This window comes from Muntiacus reevesi, chromosome 7 (genome assembly GCF_963930625.1).
Source record: "Muntiacus reevesi chromosome 7, mMunRee1.1, whole genome shotgun sequence".
Lineage (NCBI taxonomy): Eukaryota > Metazoa > Chordata > Mammalia > Artiodactyla > Cervidae > Muntiacus > Muntiacus reevesi.
Window position 1 is genome coordinate 29,618,719 of NC_089255.1, and position 22,729 is coordinate 29,641,447.

Below are 22,729 nucleotides of genomic sequence, written 5' to 3' on the forward strand. Positions count from 1 at the left end.
GCCAGTTTGTTGTTGTTGAGTCTAGAAGAGAGAAAACATCTGTGGTAGCGGGTAAGAGTGCCAGGATTACTGTTGTGCAAAAGACAAATGGATCCATTAACCCATAGTTATTGTGTATCCTCTGTATGATTTGATTTACTAGGTGGAAATATGGCGCTTCCTTATTCTAATTTCCTTTAAAGAAATGTCTGATTATTTAGTCAAGGGGATCCCTTTTTTCTTCTAGGTGGCTAGGAGGCGTCTGTGTGTGTTTGTGTGTGTGTGAGGGGGAGGGTAGGTCTGAGTGACTGGTTTGAGCTGTTTCAACATCCAGCAGTTGTGGAGGCAGAGAGGGAGTGGAGTGTGGGAGAGCAAAAGTGTTAAATGTCAGCATTCTGACCAAACCAGGGGATGCTCCGGGATCCCTAGGTGTGGCCTATAGGCGCACGGGAAAGGAGGCACCTTATGGACAGAAAGTTCTGGAGGAGATATGGCACTAGAAGGAAAGACGAATTACGGTTTACAAACAGCTGAGAAAAGGAGAGAAGTGAAAGGGAAAGGATAAAGGTAAAGATATACCCACTTGAATGTAGAGTTCCAGACACTCGCAAGGAGAGATAAGAAAGCCTTCCTCAGTGATCAATGCAAAGAAATAGAGGAAAGCAAAAGAATGGGAAAGACTAGAGATCGCTTCAAGAAAATTGGAGATACCAAGGGAACATTTTATCAAAGATGGGCACAATAAAGGACAGAAATGGCAAGGACATTAAGAAGAGGTGGCAAGAATACATGGAAGAGCTATACAAAAAAGGTCTTAATGAACCAGGTAACCATGATGGTGTGATCACTCCCCTAGAGTCAGACATCCTGGAGTGTGAAGTCAAGTGGGCCTTAGGAGGCATTAATATGAACAAAGCTACTGGAGGTGATGGAATTCCAGCTAAGCTGTCTTAAATTCTAAACGATGATGCTGTGAGAGTGCTGCATTCAATATGCCAGCAATTTGGAAAACTAGGCAGTGGCCATAGGACTGGAAAGGGTCAGTTTTCATTCCAGCCCAAAGAAAAGCAATGCCAAAGAATATTCAAACTACCATGCAATTGTTGTCATTTCACTTTCTAGCAAGCTAGTGCTCAAAATTCCTCAAGCTAGCCTTCAACAGTATATGAACTGAGAAATTCTGGATGTACAAGCTCGATTTAGAAAAGGCAGAGGAACTAGAGATCAAATTGCCAACATCCATTGGATCATAGAAAAAGCAAGGGAATGCCAGAAAAAACATCTACTTCTTCTTCATTGACTATGCTAAAGCCTTTGACTGTGTGGATCACAAAAAACTGTAGAAAATTCTTCAAGAGATGGGAATACCAGACCACCTTACCTGTCTCCTGAGAAACCTGTATGCAGGTCAAGAAACAATAATTAGAACCAGACATGGAACAATGGACTGGTTCCAAATTGGGAAAGGAGTACATCAAGGCTGTATATTGTAACCCTGTTTATTTAACTTATATGCAGAGTACATAATATGAAATGCCGGGCTGGATGAATCACAACCTGGAATCAAAATTGCTGGAGAAATCAACAACCTAGGGTATGCAGATGATATCACTCTAATGGCAGAAAGTGGAGAGGAACTAAAGGTGAGGGTGAAAGAGAAGAATGAAAAAGTTGGTTTAGTTTCCTTCATTGTGCAAAAGCTTTTATGTTTAATTTGGTCCTATCTGTTTATTTTTGTTTTTATTTGCATTACTCTAGGAGGTGGGTCATAGAAGATCTTGCTGTGATTTATGTCAGAGAGTGTTCTGCTTATGTTTTCCTCTAAGAGTTTTATAGTTTCTGGTCTTACATTTAGGCCTTTAATCCACTTTGAGTTTATTTTTGTGAACGTTGTTAGAAAATGTTCTAGTTTCAGAACAAATAATTTCACAATTTGTATGGAAATACAAAAAACCTCGAATAGCCAAAGAATCTTGAGAAAGAAGAATGGAACTGGAGGAATCAACCTGCCTAACTTCAGGCTCTACTACAAAGCCACAGTCATCAAGACAGTATGGTACTGGCACAAAGACAGAAATATAGATCAATGGAACAGAATAGAAAGTCCAGAGATAAATCCACAAACCAATGGACACCTTATCTTTCACAAAGGAGGCAAGGATATACAATGGAAAAAAGACAACCTCTTTAACAAGTGCTGCTGGGAAAACTGGTCAACCACTTGTAAAAGAATGAAACTAGAACACTTTCTAACACCATACACAAAAATAAACTCAAAATGGATTAAAGATCTAAATGTAAGACCAGAAACTGTAAAACTCTTAGAGGAGAACATAGGCAAAACACTCTCTGATATAAGTCACAGCAGGATCCTCTATGACCCACCTCCCAGAATATTGGAAATAAAAGCTAAAATAAACAAATGGGACCTAATGAAACTTAAAAGCTTTTGCACAACAAAGGAAACTATAAGCAAGGTGAAAAGACAGCCCTCAGATTGGGAGAAAATAATAGCAAATGAAGCAACAGACAAAGGATTAATCTCAAAAATATACAAGCAACTCCTGAAGCTCAATTCCAGAAAAATAAATGGCCCAATAAAAAAATGGGCCAAAGAACTAAACAGACATTTCTCCAAAGAAGACATACAGATGGCTAACAAACACATGAAAAGATGCTCAACACCACTCATTATCAGAGAAATGCAAATCAAAACCACAATGAGGTACCATTACATGCCAGTCAGGATGACTGTTATTCAAAAGTCTACAAGCAATAAATGCTGGAGAGGGTGTGGAGAAAAGGGAACCCTCTTACACTAGTGGTGGGAATGCAAACTAGTACAGCCGCTATGGAGAACAGTGTGGAGATTTCTTAAAAAACTGGAAATAGAACTGCCATATGACCCAGCAATCCAACTTCTGGGCATACACACTGAGGAATTCAGATCTGAAAGAGACACGTGCACCCCAATGTTCATCGCAGCACTGTTTATAATAGCCAGGACATGGAAGCAACCTAGATGCCCATCAGCAGACGAATGGATTAGGAAGCTGTGGTACATATACACCATGGAATATTACTCAGCCATTAAAAAGAATTCATTTGAATCAGTTCTAATGAGATGGATGAAACTGGAGCCCATTATATAGAGTGAAGTAAGTCAGAAAGATAAAGAACATTACAGCATACTAACATATATATATATGGAATTTAGAAAGATGGTAATGATAACCCTATAAGCAAAACAGGGAAAGAGACACAGATGTACAGAACAGACTTTTGGACTCTGTGGGAGAAGGTGAGGGTGGGATGTTTTGAGAGGACAGCATGTATATTATCTATAGTGAAACAGATCACCAGCCCAGGTGGGATGCATGAGACAAGTGCTCGGGCCTGGTGCACCAGAGGAATCGGGTGGAGAGGGAGGTGGGAGGGGGGATCGGGATGGGGAATACATGTAACTCCATGGCTGATTCATGTCAATGTATGACAAAACCCACTGAAATGTTATGAAGTAATTAGCCTCCAACTAATAAAAATAAATGAAAAAGAAAAAAAGAAAAAAAATGTTCTAGTTTCATTCTTTTACAGAGTTGATTAATTTTCCCAGCACCACTGTTGAAGAGATGTCTTTCCTCCATTGTATATTCTTGCCTCCTTTGTCAAAGACAAGGTGTCCATAGGTTCGTGGATTTATCTCTGGACTTTCTATTCTGTTCCATGGATCTATATTTCTGTCTTTGTGCCAGTACCACACTGTCTTGATGACTGTAGCTTTATATAGTATAGTCTCTACCTGGATCCTATTACACAGAGTGAATTAAGTCAGAAAGAGAAAGACAAATACTGTATATTAAGGCACATGTGTGGGATTTAGAAAGATGGTAGCGATGAGCCTACATGCAGGGCTGCAAAGGAGACACAGACGTAAAGAACAGACTTTTGGACTTAGTGGGACAAGGTAAGGGTGGGATGATTTGATAGAATAGCATTGAAACATGTATGTTACCATATGTAAAATAGATGACCAGTGCAATTCAATACATAAAGCAGGGCATCCAAAGCCAGTGCTCTGGGACAGCCCAGGGGGATAGGGTAGGAAGGGGGATGGGAGGGGCTTCAGTATGGGGGGACACATGTATACCTGTGGCTGATTCATGGTAATGTATGGCAAAAGCCATTACAATATTGTAAAGTGATTGTCCAGTTAAAATGACTTAATTAAAAAAAGAAACAGCTAGTTTAAAACTCAACATTCAGAAAAATAAGATCATGGCATCTGGTCTCATCACTTCATGGTAAAGAGGTGGGGAAAAAGTGGTATCAGTGACAGATTTTATTTTTTTGGGCTCCAAAATCACTGCAGATAATAACTGCAGCCACAAAATTAAAAGATGCTTGCTCCTTGGAAGAAAAGCTATGACAAACCTAGACAACAAGCACATTAAAAGCAGAGACATCAGTTTACCCACAGAGGTCTGTATAGTCAAAGCCATGACTTTGCCAATAGTCATGTATAGATGTGAGAGTTGGATCATAAAAAATGCTGAGCACAGAAGAATGAATGCTTTCATATTGTGGTGCTGGAGGCGATTCTTTAGAATCCCTTGGACTGCATGGAGATCAAACCCATCAATTCTAAAGGAAATCAACCTTGAATATTCATTGGAAGGACTGATGCTGGAGCAGAAACTCCAATACTTTGGCCACCTGATGTGACGAACCAACTGTTTGGAAAAAATCCTGATGCTGGGAAAGATTGAGAGCATGAGGAGAAGAGGGTGACAGAAGATGAGATGGTTGGATGGGATCATCAACTCAATGAACATGAGTTTGAGCAAACTCCGGGAGATAGTGAAGGATGGAGAAGCCTGGTGTGCTGCAGTCCATGGGGTCACAAAGAGCTGGACATGACTTAGCACTTGAACAACAGATAGAAATACCTATTAGAGGAATGGAGGAACACTGGAGAAGAGAGAAGTTCTTAGCCTAGCAACTTTTGTACACAGCATTAGAATACTATAGTTTGATAGAAAGTAGCAGTACTGAGTGACTGTAAAATCAGTATAAGAAAAAAATATTCTGACAAGACTTGACAATCTCTTGAGTCTGTATCACTGTATCACTGAAATGCATTCTTTCACATTTAAATTTCTTTCAGTTATCATTTTTTATTGATACTTAATGTCTGTATTCTCTTGAGAGATATACCTCTATATTAACCTTAATATCTCTATATTAACCTTGTTGTTGTTGTTCAATTGCATAACTGTAAGTCTGTCTATATTATATGCAAATACCTTACTTCATTTGCGTTCACAACTCTGCTAAAATAAATTGATACCTGGAACTATAGAGGTTTTGTTTGTCTTTTGCCATGTCCAGTTCTAAATAAGCAACAAATGAAAGAACCCTACATACCCAGATCTTGACTTGAAAGATATCTTGAAGATTTACAATATGCTAAACTAGGGAAAAATTTGGAAATAATCAGCACAATACATTTGGCTCTCCATTATAATCAGTTTTTCAGCCTGCCTGTCGATAAAACTTTTTCTTTTTCACAATGGTTTACAACTTAAATAATTTAATACAACAGTTGTTATATTTTTATTGCAGGCTGATAAAACTGGAACCATAAGTCTTTTCTATGCACTATATTACAAAAATAGTGACACTAGAGAAGGGGAACGGATGATTACTAAAACTGTAATTCAATCTTCAAGTTCTGAAGATGTCATAAAAAAGGCTTCTGCTTTACTTGCACATGGCAGATACTATCAGGATGTCTCAAATGAACTCTCTCTGGGTATTCAGTCTCTCCTTTGGCATTATTTTATATACAATAAAAATAAAAATGGGACTTCACAATGCAAATGCAACTGTGATTCAAGCTCAGTAGTTCTTTTGTCAAATAGGATTTTCTTTTATGAAGTTTCATTCTAGAATTAATTTTGATATCAGTGCCTGTCAGGCTGTGGAAATTGAGCTGAACCAAGTGAGTCTATTCCTATTTGAGCTGACATGTAGGAAGCTGTAATTAGGAAAAATGCAGAGTTTGTACTGTGCTATAGAAAATTAAACTCATCATGCCACATATTGTCAAATCTGGTTAAAAGTATAGGTATGATAAATAGCAACATTCTATAAATGCCTAATCATTCATGTATTTAAAAATTTACCACTTTTTCACCCTGCCATAATTGGTTGTCAGGAAATAATTTTCAAATTCTAATCATTGCTAAAATCTGAAAAGTCTGTAAATTAATAACAGATTCCTATAGTGTTTACTGTTAACAGTGTTCTACCAAACTTAGGACTCTAGCTTGTAAGGAAATGTATTCCTTATAGAAAAAGATGATAGTTAGTTATTTGTACATTCTTGCCAGCTGTTTTTCAGTGGACTTGTCTGTACTGGCTTCAGCGTAAGACCAAGAAATTTCTAATTTGCCAAACTTCTTAATCTGTCCAACATTCAGTTAATCTATAGATGATGGTGCAAATGAAATTGAATTTCTGGCTATGAAAAATGACACTTTGCCTCTGTATTAAGGCACTGCAGCAATATTTTACAAAATTCGTTTGCAATCTTCACAGGATAAGAATAAATTAAGTGGAAGAATTGCACTTTCATAGTATGGCTGCTGAAGGATCAACCCATGTGGTTGGAAGATGAAATTTCCATTGCTTCCCCAGCCTGAGAGAGTTCAGGCAGCACCATGCGAGTTTCTGCATTTTGTCTCTCAGTCAATTCAGCCCTGACCCATTCCACGAGGGGTGGAAGGTCACAAGTGCTATGTGAGTGGTGTTTAATTTTCACCACAACTGAGACTGCTAATCACATAACATTAGGGTGAATTATGGTGATTATTGCAGGCTGAACACAGAGAGATTAAGCAATAACAGCAACACAACCACAGCTGTGATGGTAGTGATGAAAAGGTGGTGCTTCCATGACCCCATGCTAAAGGGTTTGAGTGGGGTTCGGGAAGCCTCTGGTGAAAGACACTTTGCCCTCTCCAGGCCAAGCTTTTCCTAAACCACGTCTATATTAAGCAGAGTGACAATAACCCATTTTAACAGTCTCTAGTAACAGAAAGGGCTCAAAACATTCTCCTTCAGAATGCCCAAGTCTCATTAGTCTACAGAGTAAACATGCACTCGAGAGGCACTGCTTTCTAGAAAGTCTCCACTTTTTAAAGCTCTTAGCTTCTGCACCCTGCATGGATTTTTTTCTTTAAAAATTTTTTTACTAAGTATAGTTGATTTACAATGTTGCATAAGTTTAAGGTGTATAGCAAAGTGAATCAATTATACATATATCCAATCTTCTTTAAGTTATATTTGTTTTTTAATTTTTATTGGGGTATTGTCGATTTACAATGTTGAGTTAGTTTTAGGTGTACAGCCAAGTGAATCTGTTTTATATATATATGCTCATCTTTAGATTCTTTTCCCATATAGGTCATCACAGGGTATTGAGTAGAGTTCCTTGTGCTCTACGTAAGTCCTTATTTATGTGTTTTATACAGAGTTATCTATTTTATATAGAATAGTATGTATATGACAATTCCAATCTCCTGATTTATCCCTCCCACCCTTTCTCCCCTGGTAACCATGTTTGTTTTATCTGTGACTCTATTTCTGTTTTATGAGTAACTTAATTTGTACTTTTTTTTTAAGATTCCACATATAAGTGATATCATACATGTCTTTCTTTGTCTGACTTCACTCAGTATGACAATCCCTAGGCCCATTCATGTTGCTGCAAATGGCATTATTTGTTCTTTTTAATAGCTGAATAGTATTCCATTATATATATATGTACCACATCTTCTTTATCCATTCCACTGTCAGTGGATATTTAGGTTGCGTCCGTATTCTGGCTATGTAAATAGTGCTGCAATGAACATGGGGTGCACCCTACCTGGACTTTTATGTTGTTTGGTCTCATTTTTTCTTTTCTACATATGTACCCCATGTCATGGATTCTATCTTCCTTAGGAAAATTTGAGGAATAATTAAGGAAAAGAGGCTATTACTAGGTGTTTTTTAACTTTAAAAAAATTGCTTAGGTGGGAGGCTGCCTGACTCATGAATCATTGAATGTAGCCAATTGTATCTTCAAATTTACTGGGTTGAATTTTCTTTTCTAACACATACATATTTTTTCAGTGTAAATATTTTACTTACAACCATACCCTAAATGTCATTATGTGAAGGTATTGACTCAGACAGTAAAGAATCTGCCTACAATTCAGAAGACCCAGGTTCAATCCCAAGGTTGGAAAGATCCCCTGGAAAAAGGAATGGCAATCCACTCCAGTATTCTTGCCTGGAGAATTTCATGGACAGAGGCTACAGTCCATGGGGTTGCAAAGAGTCAGACATGACTCAACGGCTAGCACTTTCACTTTAAAATAAGAAGTCAAACACTAGATACAGAGTGAAGTGAAGAGCAGCTATGAGAAACCTAGACAGTCTATTAAAAAACAGAAACATCACCTTGCTAACAAAGGTCTGTTTAGTCACAGCTGTGGTTTTTCTAGTAGTCATGTACAGATGTGAGAGTTGGACCGTGAAAAAGGCTAAGCGCCAAAGAATTGATGCCTTCAAATTGTGTTGCTGGAGAAGACTCTTGAGAGTCCCTTGGACAGCAAGGAGATCCAACCAGTCAGTCCTAAAGGAAGCCAACCCTGAATGTTTACTGGAAGGACTGATGCTAAAACTGAAACTCCAATACTTTGGCCACCTGATGCAAAGAGCCAACTCATTGGAAAAGACCCTGATGTTGGGAAACATTGAAGGCTTAAGGAGAAGGGGGTAACAGAGGATGAGATGGTTAGATGGCATCACTGACTCAATGGACATGAACTTGAGCAAACTCTGGGAGATAGCAGAGGACAGGGAAGCCTGGAGTGCTGCAGTCTATGGAGTGGCAAAGAGCCAGACACAACTTAGCAACGGAACGATGAGAAGAGCAGCTGATGCCTCCAGTTCATCCCTGATGTTTGGATGGTCTGCTTTCCACATATTAGGGCAAAAAAGATCAGTAATGTGTCCATTTCCACCAAGTTGAAATGTCCTGCATCAGGAGTTGTTTTCTTGAACAAAGGGAAGCAGAGACATCTGGAAGCCAGGAATTGGGAAACTGGGTCATCGACAGTTGCAAAGTTTACCTTTAGGGTTGATTTCTGATTTTAAGGGAGCACTTATTAACTTAGTTCTTGAAGTATACAAATGGAGATGTAGGTTGTTTAAACACACACACACACACACACACATATGTTAGCCTCAACCATATTTATAAACTAAAGATAGCACACTGAATTTTACCAGAAGTCCAAAGGTAGTCCTGGTTGACAAAATAGATGAAAAGGCAGTACATGTATTCTGTGCAAATAATGCTATAAAGCAAAGAGTCTTATATGTTAAGGTAACTGAATAGTTCTTTTTAAAGATTTTTTTTCTTCTTAAAATATGATGTAATGATCCCATATGGAGGAAATGAAGGTGGCAAAATCTACAACAAAATCTGAATCATGAAGAAAAAGTTCAGAACTCTTTGGCATAGTTCAATAGAGGCAGCATCAAGTGCTTTTTAAAATACTACGTTGTCAAGCCCAGCTGCTATGAAGTCGGAATGATTCCCAACTACAGCCTAGGTAATTTATCTTGTTTAACAGTAGCTCACCTATTCTGGCTGGTTTGACGTTAGCTTGTTGAGACAGTTCTGGGTTACAAAGTGCTGGAGCAGAAAGTTCATGTTAAACTTTCAGCTGATATGAAGATATTTCTATTGGAAAAATATAACTATTAGGCAAATGGCTAATTAAATGCATACATCTTTGATTCATAAACCACAAGAGATAATGATAATACTCATGATAATAATAACCAAAACTAACATTATTTACTATAGGCATTGTATTAGGTGCATTGCATGGACTGTCTCATTTATTTGTCATAACATTCAGAAGTTGTCTTTTCTTATTACGTCTATTTTACACATGAATAAATTGAGGCTTCAGTTTAGTTGCTCAGTCGTGTCTGACTCTTTGCAACCCCATGGACTGTACTGAAGTTAAATAACCAGGCTTTCTGAATTGGGTGAAAATTTGGACTCTAAGAAGTTTCAGAAACATTCTGGGATAAACTGAATCATCCTGCTCTTCTGTGATTATTGGCTCTTAGCAGCACTGTGGCTTTAGGAATCAATATGGTGCATGAGTTCTATAAATGTGCCTCTTAATAAGTTAATAAAACAGAGATATTCTCATTGCCTCTCCATCAAAGTTTCAGGGAAAAATGAGAATATTAAATGCAGTAGGATAGAGAAGATCTGCTCCATTTGCTCTGCAATGATAATCTTTTACAAAAGAGGATTTTTATTAATTCTTTGCCTTCTGGGGATATTATAATTTTCTAGAATATAGAACTGCCTTAAGCACAGTAATTTGCTGAGCTAGACTGAATCTCAAAATGTTTCAAATGAGCTGATAAACAACTGCATAATTAGCCATTATTAGATCAAGTCTGTATGTTACTGATATCCAGATGAACAAACCAATGGATAGGCAAATTATAGATATACTTTTAAAAACTAAGAGCCTGTGTTATATTTTTACATGCTTTGTGACTTGTCCTTTAAAGAATTAAAAACCACATTTCATTTGCTTCTTTTTAAAAGAAGAAATTTAGATTATTCTATCAAGCAAATCCTTAGAGACTTAATCATTAAGCACATATTTCCATGTATGAATAATGAAGGATTTGTGTGTTGAATGCAACTCACGCTTTAAAAGTGAATAGGTGGTGGGATTTTCCTTTTCAATTAAACCTTGCCTCAAATCTATTACTTGCCTGGGTAATGTTCGTTCATCCCCCTTTTGAGTTCTGGTTCAATTTCAGAGTACAAAATACATTTGGTCCCGATTATGAAAATAACAGGTTTTACATGCTCAAACCAGAAGAGGAAAATACAGTAAGTTTTTATGATTAAACACATACACCATATTCAAGTGGCTAGCATCCAGTCCAAAATGTATCCATGTTATAGTTAAACCTCTCTTTCCTCTCAGTTTTCATTTTTCAAGAACTTGACACTGGATCATAAAATGTTGCTCTGGGCTGGAATTCGTCATGCAGGGTTACAGCCTAGGAGTAAGCTTTTTTTTTTTTTTTTTTTTTTTTAATACTAAAATCAACTCAGCAGTTTTGAGGATTGGATAAAGAAAAATTGCAGAAAGCAAAACTTTTAAGCTGGTTTAATTAAACATAATTGTAATTTATGTTCTGAACTCAGGGGACACAACGCAAAACATAAATGTGTTAGGTCATCTTTGAAAAGAAAGAACTGCAGCAGCAATTCTCCTGAAGAACTCTAAAACTAGCAGGTTGATACTTTGTCTTAAATGTGTTAGGTGTCTTCCTGTTTGGGGAGCAGAACAGATAATTTCTTGAGTTTCTTTGCAGACCAATGATTCTGTGATTATTTCTATCAGTATTACAGATCCCAGTAATAAACTGTAAGCTGCCAGTTTAAAACTGCAGTTGGCATAAGGCCATGTATGAGCCTAGTTGGAAGATGGATTTGTTGCTAAATTTAGAAAAAGCATTTTGACCTTTGATGATTTTAACAGCCTCCAATATTTTGATGCCTTTCTTATGCTTCCTGTGATCACTGATCCTACATTTGATGTCAACTAATAGGTAAAATTTTATTGTTGTTGGGTTTACATTGTGCTCTTACTAAATACAATGATTATCCATATTTAGTTTTAGCCATGGATTCCTATTAATGTACCTATATATTTCTTCAACTAGTCCTTTCATTTTGTAAGTTGGCATGGACTGGTTATTTGTGTATTTACACAGTTCTACAAGTAGGGTATTTGTAGCCTCAAAGTTAAAGTCTTAAGGCCACCTGGGCTGCAAATCCAGTGAGGAGTGCCACTTCCTTTTAAAGGTGTGTCAGCTAAACTCAAGGCACAATGAGAAAATAGAACTTTTGGTTCAAAAGATATCAGCTTAATTGCTTTGGTGTTTTTCAAAGGCATTAGAAAAGTTTTCATCTATTTTAGAATGCTCTGACTTTGTCAGGAACATTTTGCTATTGTGTGTTTGATAGGAAATCTTATATGTATATGACTATTTGTACTTATAAAAATGACATGACGTGTAATGGTACCTCATTGTGGTTTTGATTTGCATTTCTCTGATAATGAGTGACGTTGAGCATCTTTTCATGTGTTTGTGAGCCATCTGTATGTCTTCTTTGGAGAAATGTCTGTTTAGTTCTTTGGCCCATTTTTTGATTGGGTCATTTATTTTTCTGGAATTGAGCTTCAGGAGTTGCTTGTTTATTTTTGATGCATGAGGCAAGTGCTTGGGCCTGGTGCACTGGGAAGACCCAGAGGAATCGGGTGGAGAGGGAGGTGGGAGGGGGGATCGGGATGGGAAATACGTGTAACTCTATGACTGATTCATATCAATGTATGACAAAACCCACTGAAAAAATAAAAAATAAAAAATTAAAATTAAAAAAAAAATCACGTCAGTATTCTCCTAAGTCCAAGATGCCTCATTAGGATTTTATTAACAAGCCTCTTAAAGACACTACAACCCTGAAAAGAAAATTATATTTGGTTCAGAATAAATGAAGCTACACACTTATAGATCTGAGTTGATTTAAGACTCTGAAGCAAAGAAAGGTAAGCAGATTTCAAATTTGGAGCAATATTCATCACAGCCCCAGAATAAGAATATTACATGTAATTTGATTATACTATCACAACATGTAATACTACACATATTTTTAGGGTGAAGTAAATATTATTACAGAACTCTGGTTCATTACTGGGCAGAAGTGTAATGCATAAATGAAATAGGTTAGGGAAAATGTTTCACTGAATTTTACTTTAATTCCTTTCTTTTCCTGCATAATTCATCACTGACATTTTTGAATTAAAACAAACGACAGTTTTGCTGTTAACAAGAGACACAAAACAGCTTCTGACCTAAAAGGATTCTGAAAAGTCTTTATGATGGGTAACAGTTTTATTGTTACATTAAGACACTCAGCAAACTAACTGAAACTACAACTGACAGTGCTGTAATCAAAGGAGGAAAAAAGATCCCCAATCATTTAAGTAAGTTATTTCCTTACAAATGTGGACAGAAAACATTGTAAAATAAACTATCAAAGGTTAATAGACCATGATCATAGCTGTAATTTATTTCTGACTTGTATAAGAAAATAAGTAAGAACCACAGGCAAAAGAAAATATGAACCTAAATTCTGGTGAACATGTTTCACAGTAGATAATTCTTCAGCTTTTAAGTTTCTGCTATCAAAACAAGAGTTAATAATTAAGAATAAGAAGCTATGAATCACCAGGAAAAATCACTGGACAGCTCACAGAGAGAGAACACTCATGGCCATAGACGTCCTGGTCTGGAAAGAATAGAATGTTTGCAAAATATCTACACCAGCAAATCAGGACTATTAAAGGGTGGATGTGATTTTTGTTTTAATTCGTTTACTAAAATCAGTAGTGGGGACATTTATTAATTTAAATTAAGCTTTACGACCATTATACTAACTGCATTAGTTCTACGAAAATATTTCTGTTGAAGTATGGAGTTTGCCCAGAGTTAAGGGTACAATTACCATTGATCTAGCAACTCCACTTCTGGGTGTATACACTAAAGAATTGAAGGCTGAGACAGCTACTTATACACCAGTGTTCATAGCAGCACTGTGCATAATAATCAAAAGGTGAAAGCAACCCAAATATTTATCGATGGATGAGTGGATAAACATATATATAAATTATAAACATATATATAAATTATATAAGCAGACAAATTATAAAAACAGCTCATGCAACTCAAAATAAAAAAACAAACAATCCAATCAAAAAGTGGGCAGAAGACCTAAATAGATATTTCTCCAAAGAAGACATACATATGGCTATGAGACACATGAAAAGATGCTTAACATCACTAATCATTAGAGAAATGTAAATAAATACTACAATGAGGTATTACCTCATACTGGTCAGAATGCTAAGTCACTTCAGTCATGTCTGACCCTATGCAACCCCATGGATTGGGGCCCATCAGGCTCCTCTGTCCATGGAATTCTCCAGGTAAGAATACTGGAGTGGGTTGACGTGCACTCCTCCAGGGGATCTTCCCGACCCAGGGATCAAACCTGCATCTCTTCTGTCTCCTGCATTGGCAGGCTGTTCTTTACCAGTAGTGCCACCTGGGGAGCCATGGTTATCATCAAAAAATCCATAAGTAAATGCTGAAAAGTGTGTGGAGAAGAGAGAGCCCTCTTACACTGTTGATGGGAATGTAAATTGATACATCTACTATGGACAGGAGTATGGAGATTCCTTGAAAAAGTGAAAATAGAACTATCACATGACCCAGCAATCCCATTCCTGGGCATACACCGGAGAAAACCATCAGAAAGATACATCCCCCTCAGCGTTCACTGCGGCACTGTTTACAATAGCTGGGCTATGGAAGCAACCTAAATATCCATCAACAGAGGAATGAATAAAAAACATATAGCACATACATACAATGGAATATTAACCATAGAAGAAATGAATTGCGTCATTTGCAATGGTGTGGATGGACCTAGAGACTGCCATGCAGAATGAAATCAGAAAGAGAAATATTCACATGTTACCACATCTATGTGGAATCTAGAAAAATGGTATAGATGATCTTATTTGCAAAGCAGAAATAGACACACAGACCTAGAGAACAGATGACAAGGTGGAAGGAGGGGTGAGATGAATTGGGACATATATATCTTCCAATATATATTATGTACAAATACACACCATATATAAAACACATAAGTAATGTGAACCTGCCGCACAGACAAGGCGCTCTACTCCGTGCTCCGTGGTGATCTAAACGGGAAGGAAACCCCAAACAGAGGCAGTGTGTGTGTATGGACAGCTGACTCACTTTACTGCACAGCGGTAACTGACATGGCAGTATAGAGCAGTCAGCACTGCTTTCATTATACTCAAATAAAAAAGAATAAAAGAATATGGTATATAAATGCAATGGAATATTACCGAGCCATTACAAGAATGAAATAATGCCATTTGTAACAGCACGGGTGGATCTGGAGATTATTATACTAAGTAAAGTAAGTCAGAGAAAGATAAATATCACATGACATCACTTATATGCAGAATTTTAAAAAATGTTCTGAAGAGTTATGAAGAAAATGACTCAAAAAAAGAAGGCCAAAAAAAAGAAAGAAATACAAATGAATTTACTTATCAAACAGAAACAGACTCACAGACTTCAAAAACAAACTTAGAGTTACCAAAGAGAAAAGGTATGGGGTTATAACTTGGGAATTTGGAATTGACAACAGCAAAGAACTACTGTGTATCACAGGGAGCTCTGCTCAATATTCTGTAATAACCAAATGGGGAAAGAATCTGAAAAAGATTAGATACACATTATGTGTATGACTGAATCACCTTTGCAGTATGCCTGAAACTAACACAGCATTATTAATCAACTATATTCCAACTATTTTATTTAAAATAAAAAACTTAAAGTTCACATTGAATAACAAAAACTTAAAGTTCACATTGAATAACAAAAACTATGTCATAGGCAAGCATCTTAAACTGTGTGGTAGACTCATGACTTTTACAAGGACATTTGGAGACCTTTGTGAATCCTCAGTTTTATATATTATGGGAATATTTGTTCTGACTTTATTCTGACTTTCTCCCCAGTTACTTTTGCATTGATAGTTCTTTCTGGTACATAGCTCCCTAACACCAGTGAAATGAATTCAACTTTCATTGACCTTTCTTCCCCATGGTATGCAAATACTGTATTGGTTGGGAGATGAAATGGTTTCTCTCTAAAATGGTTTTCTTTTGTTCTGTGTAGAGGGTTTTGTGAATTCTTTCATGTTACATGTCTGATCCAGAAACATTATTTCCCCAAAATACTTTCCTTCCTTTTTATTTCTGTCAACAGCCTTAGTTAGCATTTGGCCTTCTTTTTTTGAGTCATTTTCTTCATAACTCTTCATGACAGTTACTGTTGAAAACAAGTGAAAAACAAACCTGAACAGTAATGAGGTGCTAGATGGTAAGACAGAAATACTGGGCAATCAAGTAGGTTCATTCACTGATTTAAATGATGCATCTTATAAGTATCTGTGATTCCAGTCCTCACTTTAGAAGAACTTCAAATTGCTACTTAAATGGGTTCAGACTTGCAAGGTTCTAAGAAAAGTGTCTCACATGTGGTAAACATTATAATTTTTTAGATTAGAAAAATACACATTGTATATCTTTTATATGTCAAAATCAACATATAAAGACCAAAGCTGAAAAATATTAAAGATGAATCTGTTACTGGACAGGCAAGGAGGAGCCACATCACTGAGAGAAGGTTCAAATTTCTTCCTGACAAGAAATTCAAGGGATAGAGGTAGTGCAGGAGGAAGAAGTCCAACACAAAGGGCAAGACTCTGGTTCAGGCTTCTGATTGATTCATGAGGTAGATTAACTCTTATGGTTAGTAGCTTTCAGGTTCCATGGCACCCACACTGAGAAACCTGGTTTCAAAAAAGTCTGGTTGAGTTAGTTGTGTAAGAGATGTACAGGGGACATTGCTAGATTCATTCAATAGATGCCTTAAGCACAGGTACATGCTTGAAACTCAGTGGATTTCTTATAACTATTATCTGAGAACAGTAAAAATCATTAACATTCAATCAATGATTACTGAGGATCTATGTATTTTTTTTTTCAATAAAAATGATAGGGTAACAGTAGATGCTCTAAAAATCACATGAGGGGTTATTTTTAGAAGCTTTCCAAGGAGTTTCTGAAATCAGTTCTTATCTTTGACAGACATATAATTCAGAAGTTCCTTGGTAAGAGAAACCATGAAATCTTAGGAAGAGTAGAATCTATTAAGTGGACAAAAATTACTTAATTGTAACAGTATTATGAAGGTCTAGTGCTCTTTCCTGGAGAAGGCAATGGCACCCCTCTCCAGTGCTCTTGCCTGGAAAACCCCATGGACGGAGGAGCCTGGTAGGCTGCAGTGCATGGGGTCACTAGGAGTCGGACACGACTGAGCGACTTCACTTTCACTTTTCACTTTCACGCATTGGAGAAGGAAATGGCAACCCACTCCAGTGTTCTTGCCTGGAGAATCCCGGGGCGGGGAGCCTGGTGGGCTGCCGTCTGTGGGGTCGCACAGAGTCGACTGAAGCGACTTGGCAGCAGCGGCAGCAGTGCTCTTTCCCTAAGCTGGAGTGCACACATAAACTTCTAGGGTTTAGTCTTGTCTTGTACAGTAATTCTCATTGTGTGTGTTGACATTCCCTGGCTAGTTCCCAGGCTAGTAGTGCCTGTCTAAAATAGATACTCAGTAAATATTGAGTTAAATGAATAGGTAACAAATGAATCGACTGGCAAGAAAGATGGTGCCAATTTCCTTCTCTTTACTCAACTCTAAATAGTAGGAGCTGACCTCTTTATTCCTTTCAGACTGGCACCAAAAAACTGTATTTTTTTTTTTTCTCGGTAGTATGACCCATTTCAGAGAAGGAGGTCTCCACAGTTAGACAAGCCACAAAATATAAACTGATTTAAACTCAAGATTTGGGGGAAAAGAACACCAAAAGTTGAAAAGGTTAAATAAAAACTTTTATCAGGAAATGTAAGGTATGTCTTATAGATGGAAGGCTTCCATGGAAACAGAAAAAGAGTATACTGTTTTGCCAGTAGTTTAATTTATATTTTATAATTATTTGTAATGTATTGATATTATAACATTTTAATTCTTGGGAGGATAAATTAAAAACTATTATCCTTAGAAAAATAGTAAGTAAAACCGTAGACATGAAAACATTGCATTTTATTAATTTATTTTAAAAATTTTAAGAGAGTGAATTAAGACATTATTTTCCCATTAAAGAATGTTTCCATTTTAAGCTTGCTACGTGGTAAGTGAATCTTACAGTTATAGCCATTAGAAATTCCTCATCATTCCTGAGTAGGTAATTATTACTTGAAATAGCTCTTTCAGGGTGATTATTATGAAATGTACCTATCTTCTGTTGATCTACTGCTTTATTTATCTCGTGTTAAAAGACCCTTAGAAACCTTCCTATCATTAATGAACAAATTTCATTTTACAGATTACATCCATTAGTTGCCAAGAATAATTCTGATCTGATTAAAGGATAACCATTTAAGACCACTAATTCACATATTAAATGCTTAAGATTGTACATCGTTAAAGACCTTACATCTCCAGACCCATTATCTTTTTTCTCTTGGTAGAAGACAATAAATGAGAGCCTTAAATAGTGGATGGATCCATCTGTCTAGACCAAAGAAAAAGAGGGCTACAAAAATAAGTATATAGTTTGAGGAATGCTTCCAGAAGAGTATTCAAGGATCAATGCAGGTATTATGAAATAACAAAAGATTACAAATCTCTTTGAGATGGAGGGAAGCTCATTAAAAAAGAAAACATTTGGGACTTTCATGGAGGTCCAGTGGTTAAGACTCCGTGCTTCTGCTGCAGGGAGCATGGTTAGATCCATGGTTGGGGAACTAAGATCCTACCTGCCATATGGTGCAGCCAGAAAACAAAAGTGAAAACAAAACAAAGACCATTCTTGGATGATTATGATCTCAAATGAGTATTTAAGGAAACAAACATGACAAAATATTTCTTATATCTATGAAGTGTTTCTCAAAAGGATGAAAATTACTGTAATTCTCATAATAACTATTTTTATGTGATTAAGATCATAAATAGAATTTATATGTTTGCACGAGGGACAACAAATACTAAAGAAGCAGGCTGACTTTTAGAAAAATTTACATGTAGATTGCAAACACCCTGAAGTCAGGCACCTAATTCATCTCACTCCCTATCCTCAGAACCTGAAGTTCATCCTGAAGTTCATCAACATATTGATTAAATGTTAATCAATAAATACTTGCTGCGTGAATAACAAATTAATACAAGTTTTCTAATTTCACTGGAGAATCTTAGTGGAAATCCACAACCTATGAATATGCTGAATTCCAAAAGAATTTTGAGGCATATTGGTTGCAACTTAAAATATATTTCCCCACAGGAGAAACTATTATGGATGGTACAGGGGTTGACAGGCCAGCCCATGAAAGTCACTTAATCTACAACATAGCAGAAACATTATACATTTGAAATGAACAAGTAGCAGAAAAAAAATACTGCAGCAATAAAACCAAAGATAGAAATAATAAAATTGAATAAAGCCTTAAAATTTTCTTGTCTCTCAGTGCTTAGAGAGAAGCAGATTTAAGTATGAGAAGAAGAGAGGTATGGAAATTGTCATGGAGAGGCTTATTTCTTATTCTCAAGAAATTTAGAAGCTGATGGCTTTTTAAAAATTATGTAGAATTCTCCTCCAAAACATAATTCTGCTTATCCATGATAAAAAGTCTTTGAATAACACTGGCTTAACTCCTATCAGCTATGATGAAAGTGCTTTTTAAAATTCAAAAAGAGAATAGTGAAAAGAGGAAAAGAAACAAATGTGAAGAAAAATCAAGTAAACTGAACAGTAACAGCGGAGATGAAAATATTGCAGTATGAGTTAATCTAATACTCTCTGTGTTCCAGGTACTGATGATTAAAACAAATATATGGATGAAACACAGTCCTGGCCCACAAGAAACTTCAAGCTTGGTAAGGTGAATCAAATTCAAACTGTTAAGCTCAACATTTGTGATAAAGACTGTGAAAAAGTAACCAGGCTACTTTTTAAAAAAAGCAAAAGATGGCCAGGCAGAAGGAGAGTGTGAGAACAATCCAGGTTCTGGGAACTGTGTGAACAAATGAAAGTGCGCAGGGTACGGAGGCTCAGAGGGAGAGGAGGACTGCCAAGGGCCAGAAGTGAAGGCGTCAGCCAGGCAGGGCTGTGGTCCCGTGTGAAGTGGCCTGCCTTATTCTACAGGTGACTGGCAGTCTGAGGAGGGTCACACAGGGAAATAACATGATCAAATGGGCATTTTAGAAAGATCATTCTGGAAGCATTGTGGAGGATAGATTGGAGGTATGAAATACTGGTGGAAGGGAAACCTGCTAGAAACTGCCAGAGTGAGCGCTAGGCAGAAATAGCAGGGCTATTTATAAAGACAGTTTGGGGAGCCATGTCTGTTCTCATCTTCATGAGGGCCTCAGATTCAGATGCTTGATATTGTCTCCTAATGAGGTAATCCACACTGTCATTGAGACTCATTTCCAAGACTGAACTTTTAAAATGCTACATATTTTGTAACCTCATTTTAACACATTTAAAATTTTTAACATACTGGGAGTCTCAATAAATGGAAGGAAGCTGAGTCCCTCTCCATCTCAAAAAGCCAGCTAATATGCTGTGTGTGGTTGGTGCACTGTCTTCCTAGAGGTAAAGAAGGGGATGGACAGAGAAAAGATGTAAGCTGGAAAGTTTTCATAAGCAGCGTCAGTTGAGCTTTGTTGTGGGGAGAAGGGAGTGTACATTCCTTTATTCAAGAGTTGATGTTTGCAAGTTGGTTGTTCATAACTAGGCAGTGTCTGAACTGCTGCTAAATAATTTTTTCTCTACCCACTTATAATATAGGTGGATGTCCTGGTTTTGAAATATTTAGTAAAAGGTATTTTGCCTCTATAAATTACTTTCCATTTTCCTAACCCAGAAGACTGACTTTGAGAGATGGCCCAGAGCTAATTTTTTTAAAACTATCAAAAGTAACTTATTTCTTTATATTTATGTCTCTAGTGCTAAGTCTTTTTACTACCTTAAACAAAAACATTATAATCTTATGACAAAGAAAATTTAAAGTGCATTTTATAGTTGTTGAGTGTAATGAATGAAATTTTATTTAACTTTTCCTTTCTAAACATATTTGACTAGCTATTGTTGCAAGAAGGACCAAACATGGGGAAAATTCAGTTCAGTTCAGTCACTCAGTTGTGTCCGACTCTTTGTGACCCCATGGACTCAGGATGCCAGGCCTCCCTGTCCATAACCAACTCCCGGAGTTTACTCACACTCAAGCCCATTGAGTCGGTGATGCCATCCAACCATCTCATCCTCTGTCATCCCCTTCTCCTCTTGTCTTCAATTTTTCCCAGCATCAGGTTCTTTTCAAATGAATCAGCTCTTCCCACAGGTCGCCAAAGAATTGGAGTTTCTGCTTCAGCATCCGTCCTTCCAATGAATATTCAGGACTGATTTCCTTTAGGATGGACTGGTTGGATCTCCTTGCAGTTCAAGGGACTCTCAAGAGTCTTCTCCAACACCACAGTTCAAAAGCATCAATTCTTGGGCGCTCAGCTTTCTTTAGAGTCCAACTCTCACATCCATACATGATCACTGAAAAAGCCATAGCTTTGACTAGATGGACCTCTAAATAAATCTAATCTGTGCCTTCTGTGTTCAGTTGTCCTTGACACATAGAAAACATCTCTCTTCAGAAAGAAAACATTTCTTTCTTCTAGTGTATGACTTTATCCATGTGGGAGAAAGTGATAAAAATGATAGAAGTATGCAGTATTAAGATGAAGGGAGAGAATCTTCATATTTAAAGTTCGACATTTCACAACAAGCCAAGGACACAGAAAAAGGCTCCTTGTCTTTTGAAACATTTGACATGACTTTATGTCCAATGTTCTGAGCCTCTGGATAAGGATCACTTCTTTCCTCCTCTGCTGCTTCTGCGCTGGAAATCCTCTAGGTAGCTCAGGTACTGAGGGGACCAAGCAAAAGAGGCCATGGGCTATATGCTGACTAGTGGTGTAAGCCTGAGCCAATGAGTGGTTTAGATCAGAGGATCTTCAAGGAATTATTTTACTTCCTTCTTACTGCAGGATCAAGTCAAGTAAGATTCTGATAATTGATATTGAAACATAATTATATCATGCAGAGTTAAAGTTGTACACCTTAACTTTAATATTTGACAGAATGCATAAATAACCCCAAGATCCTTCTTTCAGTATTTGAATTAGTATTATTTGGTAGTAATTTTTAGCACACTTTATTTTAACTTTTAACTATTATTAACTATTTTAACTATATATTTAACTTTAACTAAAATTTTAACTATTTCCCTCATCAGTAGTTTCTTGGTCTAGAATCTCTGCATGAAAGATGTCCTAGGAATGGTCATCTATGAAGGATAGAACTCCATGAAAGAAATTCTGCTCTTCTTATATTTAAATTTATTCTCTTCACCAGGCATTTCTAGGATTGTGGGGTGGGGGCAGAAATTGTTACTCTCAGGTATGCTGCCTTACTTAGATTTTGACAGTTTTTTTTTTGCGAGACACATTCATAGCTCCCCTGATAGGAACAATGAAGTAATTAGTTATTGTGCCCCACACCTTATTAATGTGTGTCCCAAATTTTGTGGCATAAACTTTTAAGCAGTGTTTTGTTTTTTTTTCTGCGATTGTTTAAAAGTTGAGGTCAACACTACTTATTATTCAAGTTAGAGGAAAACACGGAGAGGTGTTATCTGCAGAGCAATTCACATAAAATCTCCTAACACTCTTGCATAGAATCTCCTCTACTTTTGCAACAGACTCAGAAAATAGGTCTCCACACGGTTGCAGTGAAGTGAGCAGTCTCCTGAGTACAGTTACAGGTCTGTCCCAATACTCCTTCTGTCAGCTGACCTGCCTG

General features: G+C 37.0%; 1 long non-coding RNA gene across 2 annotated transcripts in view; it reads left to right on the forward strand.

The window, feature by feature from the left end:
- Positions 1 to 22,729, forward strand: part of LOC136171964 (uncharacterized) — a 132,307-nt gene that overhangs the window by 100,904 nt on the left and 8,674 nt on the right. For both annotated transcript variants that reach the window (XR_010663946.1, XR_010663947.1), the window contains one exon: positions 19,684 to 19,749. This is a non-coding gene — a long non-coding RNA (uncharacterized lncRNA). The remainder of the gene's footprint in view (positions 1 to 19,683; positions 19,750 to 22,729) is intronic.